This window comes from Thunnus maccoyii, chromosome 5 (genome assembly GCF_910596095.1).
Source record: "Thunnus maccoyii chromosome 5, fThuMac1.1, whole genome shotgun sequence".
NCBI classification, from domain to species: domain Eukaryota; kingdom Metazoa; phylum Chordata; class Actinopteri; order Scombriformes; family Scombridae; genus Thunnus; species Thunnus maccoyii.
This window is the reverse complement of record NC_056537.1, coordinates 6,006,355-6,016,098: the sequence shown is the minus strand read 5'-3', so window position 1 is coordinate 6,016,098 and position 9,744 is coordinate 6,006,355.

Sequence of the window (9,744 nt, the reverse complement as noted above, 5' to 3'; positions counted from 1 at the left end):
CTCCAGCTGGACCACAACAGAGACACAACTGAGAGCTACTGGGCAAGCTGCAGTTAAAGGTCCTAAACAGAGTAAAACCTGTTCATTGTTGCTCCAGAGGGGGAAATTTCCAATGACTTGCAGTGCAGGACCAAATTGGACATAACGGAAGTATGAGAGAGCACAGGGATGGTCCTGTTACTTCCATGCAGACGACAGGATTGGACAGTGGCTAATGGCAGTGACCTGATACAACCAGGGTGAGAAGTTACCAGCAACTGCTATAGTAGCTTAGTACTTCTCTGTGTGGCGGTAAGTTTGTCTTTTGTGTTAGATATCTCGTTCTCTTGGATATATTTCTCTTACTTTAAAGGCAGCACTTCTTTCCATTCAGTTTCCAGTCATCAACATTGGTGACAAATATTGATGCAGACTTTATGTACACTAGGACGGACACTACTGAAGCACGTTTCAAGAATCTGTTAATTGATTTTTATACCATACAAAAAATGAATGGAAATCAATGGATGCCTGAAACACAAGAAAAATACATCCAAAACTCTAAAAACTGCACAGAATGCAGAATGCAAATTTGTGTGGTACTTTAGGTGAATAATTTGAGTTTGTGGTGGTTCAGTTGTCCGTATTGTCTTTTCCCAGAATGAAACTCTGGCGTATAATCTTGTTCTGTAGTGAGTGTGCATGATGTGGGTGTCTTGCAACAGCACAAAGACATGCATGTCAGGTGGATTCAAGGCTCTAAACAACAAAATGATGGGAATGGGAGTGTCGTGGATATCTGTGCTGAGCCTGAAGGATGGGTGGACACCTGTCCTAGCAGGGAAAAGCTCCAGCCTCCTGTGAATAAGAATGGAAATGAGATGCTGGGAAAAATATCTAATTTAGAACTGGGCAGTGTCTCTGCTTTCCTGGTACAGCTATATATTAAAGTCAAGCAGTATTACTATAAAAAGTCATTTGTCTTTACTTGATTTTTGAGACGCTCACCTTAGTTTTTATAGTGCAACAGCACCCTCTAGTGGGCTGAATTGAGAAATGCATATATACGATATGGCCAAAAGTATGTGGACAGCCATTGTTTAATAGCCTATTTCTAAACCATAAGTATCAATCTGCTGCTATAACAGTCTCCACTCTTCTGGAAAATCTTTATACAAGATTTTGGAAGCTGGCCGCAGGGATTTGCTCCCATTCAGCCACAAGAGCATTAGTGAGGTCCAACACTGATGATAGGGCGATAAGGTCTGGCTCGCAGTCTGTGTTCCAGTTCATCTCAAAAGTGATAGATGGAGTTTAGGTCAGGGTTCTGTGCAGACCAGTCAAATTCTTCTACATCAAACTGAAAAAAACTATTTTTTTATGAGCCTGGCCCATAAAGAGAGCCTTTCCCAAACTGTCGCCACAAAGTTGGAAGCACATTATTGTCTAAAATATCATTGTATGTTGTATCATTAAGATTTCTATTAACTGAAAGTAAGGTTCCTAGAACCATTAAAACAGGGGTATCCACATACATTTGTCCATATAGTGTTGTATATTCTAAACTGTAGGTCTAAAGAGTCTTTTATTAACAAGCCCTTTTTTTTCATGCTTCCATGAGTCACGACAGACAAGACTTCCTGACAATGTTTAGTGTCAACAGAATAAACCAGACCACTGAATGTGCGGAGTAATTATTGTAATTGCTTCAATGGTGCTGTGTTGTATCACATTATATTGCCAGTGGAGGGAGATATTGCCTATTAAACATAAATAAATCTCACTGATACAGACGGGTGACAAATTAAAGGAAAAACCAGTACAGGTCTGAATGCTTGACCCCTACACTGAGGGAATCTGGTGGCTCTGTTATGCTGTGGGGGACGTTTTGCTGGCATGGTTTGGATCCACTTGTCCCCTTAGAGGGCCTGTACCAGTAATTCCTTTAATTTGTGTTCCTTTAAAGTGTTGACTAATTTATATGCCCTTGTTAGATGATTCATTAAGGCATTTAACGTCCCTCGATGTGAGAGCCACATTAGATTAAACCTAAATTCCTTGGTTGTCAGCTGTACAAGTGTCCTTTAAGAGTGAAATAGCAGCAACATAACTGATGTAACAAACGTGAGAAAGACATGACGTTCGGTTTCTTTTCTTCTCCTCGGTTCCGGATGACTCAGTCTGTCGTGTTCGTCAGTGGAAAGACAGAGACCAGGTGACATAAACATTGTGGCTTTTAACCACCTGGAAGGCTGCAGCATCAGCAGCTGTTTCCTCTCGCAGCAGACACATCAGCGATGAGAGAGAGAGCGAGTTCTCAGTGATTTTGTGTGATTTATTGCTGTCAAAACACATCAAGTAGAAACATTCACCTTCCCTGTGAATATAGTGGTGAAGAGAATACTTTAACATCTTTGTCACTTCAGCTCTGTAGGTTTTGTTTAACTGAAAACTTTTAAGGCTTGACGCCTGACCCCAGGAAGCAGCACTGCTACCTTTTGACAATTTATGTGGTACATTTAGGCTTTCCGTTCACCTTTTTGTGTTTATTTTCCTAATGTGGATCGTTCTGAGGTGTTTGTTCTGCTTTCCTCAACAGGTCATTCAGTCAAGTGATTAATCTAATTCTGATTAGTTGGTTTCTGTCCTATGACAAAGATGTTTTATGTGTCCGGTTGTTCCATGTGACTCCTTCCTCTCCTATAATTAACATGTATAAATACTGTATAACATAGACTGTATAGAGAGAAATTCAAGTATTTTAGAATCCCAAAAAGGAAATTCTCATTCAAGATAAATAATCTTGTCATGCACCATTTGCATGAATTATTAAGTTTGTTTTGATGTAGTTTTTCTTGATTTGTCTAAGTAAGGTATTCAACCTATTTTTCAGCTACAACAGACAAGAAACACGTCTAGAATTCATGAGAATTCATGTTGTATTATTTCCAACATTGAGAATATTCAGTGAACCTTCATCTAAAGTCTCTGAGGTTTCTTTGCATATTCTAGTAGTTTAAGGGTCAGATGTGTTTCTAAGTGGCCTGATTTACCGGATCCAAGAACTTTTGTTTAGCCTTCAAATATTGTTTGATATTTTCAAATTTCTCTTGATTACACAATATGTTTGTTTTGCAGAATACAGCCCGATACTGATGCTTCTCAACCGTCAGTGGGCGCTGACCGACTACACATTCATCTGCAGTCCAGCGCTGGCCTTTCTGATCTGTTAACAGACATCTGCAGCTGAAACAAAGCTGGTTTCTTGGGTCAAATCACACACACACATACACACACAAAACCCCGTGTGTTCTCCAGCATGTCCTCTTTATTTGGTCTCAACAAACAAACCCTCAGGGAAGCTACTGCTGCTGTCCTGGTTTGCCCTGACTCGCCCACACAACCAGCTCTCTCAGGCAGTTTGGCTGCAGGGCATTTTATCCAAATTTGTAAATATAAGACAGATGTCAATTATATCCATGGTCTTAATTATGTCTTGCATAATGCACTTTTGTTTTCTTATTTTTATATTGTGTTGTGTTTTCTGCACCTGGATATTTTTGTATTAAATGTGATTTTTCACCTGCGTTTCTCTGTGATGACAGTCGGCCGTTATAATTCATTTCATTGGAACTCAATGAGAGCAAATTCTCCTTGCAGCCATACATAAAAACATAAATGCACATGAATACCAAAAATGAAAGCACAAAACAAAGGAGGAGCATATACTGAGAAATATAAACCCTAACTTGATTTTTTTTTTTTTTAATATACCTGAATTAGCTCAGCATGCTGTTGACATATCAGTGTGAGCTTGTTTGTGGCACCTCTGATGAGTTATGAAGCCTTAATATCAAGCAGAAAGGAACAACCTTTGCTTTTTCATATTTGTGCTACATTTGTTTTGCTATTTTACTCCTTAATTGTCCTGCACAGAATGTCTTTTTTCCTCCACTCTCGTAAATTTCCTTAAATCTGGTTGTTGATGAATTGACAGAGGCTCCTTTGTCATCGGACTTGAAATGAAAACAGGCCTTTAGAGAAAATCAAATCCGCATCCAGCATTTTTAGGGGGAACAATCTTCTTCTGGCGTGACGCTCCGTCAGCTGTTGCAGTAGTGAATAATGAAAATGATGAAGCGTGCTATGACATCAAGCGAGAGGAAGGCTGGCGCAGATACATCCCCTGCGGCTCAGCGTGCACCACACCAGCTCTTTACAGATGTTCTTCTCTCCCCTGGAACACCTGGTTCTCCGTCAGTCAGTACGCTCTTTGAAGGGATACGTCACTTTTACCACATCTGTGTGTCAAGTGTTGGACAACGTAATACATCAGAGCACACAGGGGGAATCTTTGATATCTTCATCTACTGATTCTTTCTCAATTTTTGGTTGCACTTCACTGTTTTCATCTCCTATTTTCATCGTCCATCATCTTGATGAATTTTCTATGAATATAGATTAAATCACTATAGTGTTCATTGATAGTAAAACATACTTTGGTTATGGAAATGTAACACTGATTGCCACAGAATCTATCATTTACAAGTGACAATAAGAGGGACAAATTCTTTCCAAAACATGATGCCACCTGTTCTGACAAGATGATAACTTAATGAAACAAAATGAAACAATTTGGGAGATTTTATCATCTGTGTTGTTTGAATATAGTTCACTGTATTGCTTTTCAAACTGCTTCGCTGTGTCAAGGGATCAAAGTCTCTACTATCCTCCTCCGTAGATGTGTTAAAAGATGAATTATATTTCCTTTTGTTAATTCACAGCCTGCAGAACAAAGACAAACAGCAACAGAAAGATGACGTAACACCCCCGTCAAGGAGATATATCTTGTTAATATCCTGTATTTGACAAAACAATCTCACCACAAAGTCCATTTAGTAGCTGTTCTGGAGCTTTGAAATCATGTTAACACCCCCTTCCTCAGCAAAGTTTGCCTTGTTGTTATGGAACAGGAGATGCACTGTTTTCTATTGTTCTATTGTTTGTAAGGACTTCTCGTCCGTGTTGTCTTAAAAGTTCATTCTGGAAACAGCGGTTGCCTTTACAGTCTCACTACAGGCCAATTTAAGTGGCTGTTTTGGAGCTTTCAGTTATATCACATGATCTTCCTCAGATCATTATCCTCTGTTTTGTAATCTACAGAAATAAAACTTCATAAAATATAATCTTATATCAATGTAAAGGTGATAGTTATTCTGTTTGTCCACAAAAACACTCACTTTGTTACAACTTACTGCTATAAAAATGCCAAATAAAGATCAATACTTGCTGCAGATTAGTGTTTGCATTAAAATATCAACAACGAAGAGGTGAATAACTATAAAGAATATGCACAAAAATGCAGCATAAAGCCCAGATGTGATGCTGTGATTTCACTGGTACTTGCGTGTGGTTTATTTTAGTCAAAGCTTCCACAGATAAACAACCAGGACGGGAGAGTTTAAGAGCTCTTGAAGGCCTCCTATAAACAGTTTAACAAGACAAGACTGGCAGGAAATGGAAATTGAGCGGCAATCCCGTATACTGAATGCAGTAGGGTTTTTTTTTTTTTTCTTTTGATTACATTACAGAAACAGCATGTCAAAATAAACATAATTTACAGTAACCACAGTCAAAGAGCAAAGACATTTGTCTTGTAAATCTGTAGTTGGGTTACTTTAACTAGACCAGAGTAAAAGTGGATTTTCTCTTGCAGTGTACAGAACTGATGTCCTATTATAGTAAATCAAAATTAACTGCTATGTGCAACAAGTTAAATTTCTGATATTTGTCTGTCTGAGCAACACCGAATCTCTTTGGCATTTTTGAGTCATTCTCGGTCACTTTGAGAGCCGTGTAAATGTTTAAAATGTGTCTTAAAAGCCGTCCAATAAGCTGAAACTCAACCACGTTACACCCACTGAGCTATTTTGTATTGTACAGCATCTCATTTTGGGGATATTGATGGACTCTGTGGTGTAAATTCTGCAGAAGCCATGTGTGCACTTTCTTTTGATGATACCGTTGCTTTTTTTATTATGTTTATAACATCCACTGATGGCCTTCGGTGGGTCCTGATATGAGCTCTGTTGTGGCTCCATCCATGACTGGACAGATTGTCAGATACAGACGCAGCAGTTTTCATGCCTGGCTACTGCAGTAACCATTTCCTGTGATGTATGAGATTGTAATCTTTTGATTTCCTCTTTCATTAGGAGTGTTTCTATCCGACAAACAGGTAACGGAAGATGAGATCTGTCTGTTTAGACATGAAAATATGGAGTCTAGCCTTCCAGCAGAGTGGTCTGATGACCGCTGAAGCTGCACTGTAACACAAAGGCGACAAAAGTTTCCTGTCTGGGCGGGAAACAATATGACCATCAAGTCATCAAGACATGCATTTATAAGAGGATAACACCGCTGAAAAATAACGTGAAGAAAAAGTAAATTTATATTAACAATTGCAGAGATATTTACCTTTTTGTTTGTAGTTTCATGACTACATTTATTTCCAAAACTTCCTGAAGCACTGTCCTGGGAAGCAGAGGTATCAGACTCGTTGTTTTTGCTTTCCTTGCCCATGTTTTGAGATATACTATATGGACAAGATTATGTGGACACTACAACAAATGATGTGTATTTTCAACAGCTACAATAGAGTTAAGTTGCAGATGTGTTTCAGAGAATGAAATCATTCTTGCTAAATGTCAGATTTACACCACCCTGCTGAAAGAAATGATGACAAAATCATTTAGGGAATAAAAAAAAAAAAGTAGTGAAGAGAGACCTGTCAGTTTATCAGTTTGATATAATTGTCACATTTTCACATCTGGGGTGTTTATAACTGCCATTAAACAGTCATCATAAATGAGGCAGAGATACCAGCTGGTACATCTGCAGTTGCAAAAAATAAACCATAATTAATTCAATGCAGCTGCAGGACAGATGAAGATTTTATAAACAGGTGCAACTTTTTCCCCAAGTAGAAAAAAATCTCACTATAGTATTTTTCATCAGTCGTAGTCACACTTTTAAACCCCTCAGATTACTGCTATAAGCATCTATATTGAATATTTGTGAGCTTCAGCAGCCATGAGTCCTTAATGAAGACGCTGAACCGTTCTCTCATTAAGAACCAATACAGCACAGACAAGAGAATCAGCTGTAAATCCTCCCTTAACCTCCTTTTTCTCATGTACCCCTCTACGACCCGTTCTGTCATTATCTGTCATGAACTTTAAAAATCCTGCTGAAGAAGCTCGTCTATGGAGATACACAGCTGAGTGATGGAGTGAAGGAGGAAATTACCACTCCCTCCCTCTTTTGAACTAAAGGAAAGTGGGAGAGGTAAAGAGTCCATCTGCAGAATGAGGAAGCCAGGGCCTCTGATGGGTCAAGAGCATCAATCAGAGATAACTGTCCCGGTCAGCAGTTAACCAGGGTTTGTATTGACCCTGCAGGTGATAAATAATCTCAGTTGGACTAGGTTTGGGCGCATGGGGATGGATGACAGAAATGGTGAAACCGAGACTGAGTGCAGCCCTGCTCCTCCCTGCTCCTCCCTGCTCCTCCCTGCAATATTTCTCTTTTCACTTTCATCTCAGTAGCTTCGAAATTAGCCCGACCCCGAGGCTCCCGTCACGTCCCTGGAGACCAAAAATTCCTGTTCACGTCAAAGACCAGCAGATGGCGCCAACATAAGTCAGATGCATGCCGTTGGAGTTGGTTTTAAAGGGTCAGTTCACCCCAAATATTATGCCACCTGTTCTGACAAGATGATAACTGATATTAACCAAATAATGACAGAGTTTGGGAGATTTTATCATCTGTGTTGTTTGACTATAGTTCACTTTATTGCTTTCAAACTTGTTGTGTTTAGTGACCAAAGTGTGTGCTGTCCTCCTTCCATAGATGTGTTAAAAGATGACTTATGTGTCTTTTGTTAATTCACAACCTCCAGAACAAAGACAAACAGGAAGAAAGATGATGTAAACACACCAATCAATAAGACGATATCCTCTATTTGAAAATAAACAGTCTCACCACAAAGTCCATTTAGTAGCTGTTCCGGAGCTTTGAATCATATCACACCTTCTTCCTCAGCGGAGTATCCCTGGTCGTCATGGAACAGTAGATGCTCAAATTTCAGTTTTTAAGAGCATTTTAAGGACTTTTGGTTTGTGTTGTCTTAGAAAATGAGATTTGAAACAACAGTTGGCAATACAGTCTTACCACAGGTCCATTTAGTGGTTGTTCTGGAGCTTTCAATCATATCACATGAAAGCCGTATTGTGTATCAGTCTCTGAGATTTCTGCTTCCACCCAAGTATAAAAGAGGTGAATGGAATTTAATTTATGGTGCTCACACACAGTGTTGTAAAATCACATTTCAAAAAACTCAACAGCAACATCTCCTTTTAGAAACTGTCATGTGTGTGAACTGACCCTTCATGCCACTTTATACGATCACACACCAAATCTCCTTTTAGGTTTCATCTCAACCACTGTAGAGCATGTATAGAAACACACAAACATGCACAGAAAATAGAAAGTGCATAGTTGTCATGCTGCAGGTGTTGTGGTCACAGGATGCAGATCATTCCTACAGCGCGTGTCATACGTCGGGGTTTCTACATTCTGCATGCCAGCAGTGTGAGGCTCACCACTGAGCTGACCCTTTCCTTCTTCTTCATCTTCTTCTTCTGCTCCCCGCCAAGACAAGGGTTCAAGCCAAAGCAGAGTTTACCACCACAGGAACCACAAAGACACACCCCTCCGGTATAGACACACACACCCTTTGTTAGACACACCCCTTAGCAACTGTGTCAGAAATGCCCAGAGGTAATGCAAAACACAGTTCCTCTAATAAACACAGGCTACAGAGAGTGACGCAGTGTGTTGTGAAGCCTCTGGCTCATCAGTAAGAAATAAAAAGAAAGGTTGAGTTTCAGACAATTAACTTTTATAGGAGAACTTTTTTTACAAGAACGTACATTGAATTTACGTTTCGGGCAGTTAGCTGATGTTCTCAAACATTATCACTTCATAAAAGTGAGCATGAAAAGGTGAGGGTGATACAACGGGGGATTCATAAGATTCACTGAGAAAGTGGCTGTTTGAGATGATGAAACTAATGACCTTTGTCTGCTGCATGCAACATTAACATCATCCGGTACAACAGCCTGCTTTTAGAGCTTAAATTGGACCGTAATCATGCTTTTCAATGTGTGAACTGAAAGGAATAGTTCAACATTTTGAGAATTACACTTCACAGCGTGATGACAAAACTCCAAGAAGTCACTGCACCGTGAAAAGAAATACTCCAAAACATAGATCTCAATAAATCCATGAATGGTTGTTTTTACACTTCATTTCTGTACAGATTAAACAAACAAGATACAACGTGTTGATTTGTGAGCTTTTTTTAAACTTTGGACGGAGCCAGGCTAACTTTTTCCACCTGTTTCCAATCAATGTGATAAGCTAAGCTAACTGGCTCCTGGCTGTAGCTGCATGTTGATACTGAAGACTAAGTTTAGATTGTATTTCTTTCCAAAAATGCATCTTTCTGATTTGTCTACACAGAATTAAGTGTTTCAATTAAACCGCTGTATACTTTTCTTTATTAATAATATTGGTTTAATATGTTGCTACTTAAATTTCTTTTCAGTGACGTTTTTGTGACGTGTAAATGAAGATTCCTTGTCAGCAGTCCTTTGAGGTGACATAAAGGTTGGTGATGCACTCATTTGACAGTTTAAGGGC